This window comes from Cryptomeria japonica, chromosome 2 (assembly GCF_030272615.1).
Source record: "Cryptomeria japonica chromosome 2, Sugi_1.0, whole genome shotgun sequence".
In the NCBI taxonomy this organism is placed as follows: Eukaryota; Viridiplantae; Streptophyta; class Pinopsida; order Cupressales; family Cupressaceae; genus Cryptomeria; species Cryptomeria japonica.
Genome location: NC_081406.1, coordinates 497,211,572 through 497,214,073, shown reverse-complemented (window position 1 = coordinate 497,214,073; position 2,502 = coordinate 497,211,572).

Here is a 2,502-nt window from a genome sequence, read left to right as displayed (position 1 = left end):
ATCTAAGCACTTAGTACCAACCTCAACAAGAAGAATAATCGAAACAATACTAGGAAGAGAAAAACCATCATACACCTTAACCATAACATTAGATTTATCATATGTTACTTGATGAAATTGCTGAGTAAAACAATGTTCTTAAATAATCACATTCACCATACATACTATATATTTGAGCATCCCTCATGAGAGTTTGTCTTTGATCTTTGCAGTAATATATAATTGGCCATTAGGGGCAACAATGGTCTCACTAGGATCAAATGTAATGCATAGGCCTTTTGTAGGTTTAGGTTTGTTAATAAGATTCACAACATTATTAGATTCTATACCAAGGTCATTGGGGAAGAAGGTAAGTGGCTCGAACTCAACAACATTGGTAGAATGAGAAAGCAAAAAATTAGTAAAGATTTGGAGATTTTGGTTAGGAGGAGCTATCGACTAATTCCCTTTGTCATTCACACTAGCTACGGATATAGTATTGTTATCAATAAAGTCTTGAATCTTATGCCTCAATTGGTAACAATTCTCAGTGTCATGACTTGGTTGATGATGATATTGACAAAATAATTTGGGATCATGGGAAGTTGTGAGATAAATCACGTGTGGGATTAGAGGAAGCACCAACATTCACATTGAAAAGGTTAGTTAACTACGACTCCATATACTTAGTATTTAAACCTCAATAAGCCCTAAATCTGTAACTTCTTCTCATTCGAGTATGGGATGTAGGACTAAGGTTAAACAAATTCATGCACAAATAACGAGATATTGAATTCAAAGATTTGAAATGTAAACTATGATCAAGAAATGCAATTTCTTTGTAAAATGACTAATTAACCAATGAATAAAACAATGTGAATTACTATAATGAACACTAGATGCATCTAATTTTGAACATAACATTTCATAGCAATCAGATATGAGCATACAACTGAAAATTATGCAACCCACAAATCAAGTTTAGAAGAATAAATTAGGGGTTTGAATGAATTTAACCTCTAAATTTGTGTAATTCAAGTGCATATATGGTATATGAGTATAAATGAGAATGTTTAAGTGCATACAAATCAGATCTAAAAATAAAAAGTAGAAGTAATGCATAAGGCATGCTGGGCTCACCAAAAATGTTTGGTGAAATAGCTATCAAATGAATGCAACTATGAGTGCATAAGCTATATGTTTCGAAAACTATTGCAAATATGAATTAGTGCAATGCATACAAATGAGATCTAAAAATGAAAATTAGAAGTAAGCATAAGGCACGTTGGGTTCACAAAAAAATGTGAAGGGGCAGAAAGTTAGGGCTTCACCAAAATTTAGGTAAAACCACTAATTTCATAGGGTTAACCCTTCACATATAAAAGAGGAATGGAAACCAATAGATCTAGCCACAATTCAGTTAGAGAAAGGGCTAGATGATGATTGGATTTGTGTGTTTGAATCCTCTTTTAGAGTTGCAGTTGTATTTGAATTGTAAATATGGATCTGGGGCAAATAATGATGAATTGAAGCAGAACAACAATGACAAAGTGTTCCAAATTTTAGATAGAGCTGCAAATAGAGATTTGAGAAGGGAAAATGAATTAGAACTTGTATTTGAAAATACAGGTTGAATTGTCGGGACCATGAGGGTAGGGCACCCTAGTCCTGCAACTTTCAAGTAGACAAGGAGGATGTATTTTGAATTAGGAAGGTGCACAAAATCCACTATCAAAAGATTGGGCAAAATTCTCAGGACCAAGGTAGTGGGAGCTACCTGGTCCACTTTTCACGTCTATAAAAGCTGAACTTGTTTGTCATCATCTATCCTGTTAGAATCTTTAATCACAACACATGAATTGATTTCTTGTACACACATCCACACACAAAGAGAGAGAGAGAGAGAGAGAGAGAGAGAGAGAGAGAGAGAGAGAGAGAGAGAGAGAGAGAGAGAGAGAGAGAGAGAGGTTGTAGATAGGGGTTTTCCTTGGGTCAAACCTCGATTTAGGAATTAACCTTGAAATTAAAATGATAATTGAAATGGAAGTGGAATTGAATTACAACAAAATACTTTCCTTTTGAGAGAAAGGTTAGATTTGAATTTGAATGCTTATAATTGAAGTTGATACCTTGATGCAGCTTGCTTGAATCCTCATGGTAAGGGTTTAGGATGCTATGTAGACTATCTTCATGTAAGGTTGATCATGGATTCCATCTTAAATATTTGAACTTGACTTGACCTCTCCTTTAATGTTTGATGAATGCTTGATTGATTTTTCACTTGAATTGAATTTTCTAGAGTGTAATTGAGAGAGATCCATCCATCTATATTTCAAATAAGAGGGGTAGGCCTCCTTTTATACTTTTAACCATCCAAAACTTATTTGAATTTATGGAGTAGGCCAACACGAGACCTAAATTCATACCCAACTGAAGTGACCATTGATGGGACCAAATTTGGGTCTTAATTAGGAGGACCAGGATGGTGGGGGCACCCTGGTCCTATTAATCAGGACTCGGATT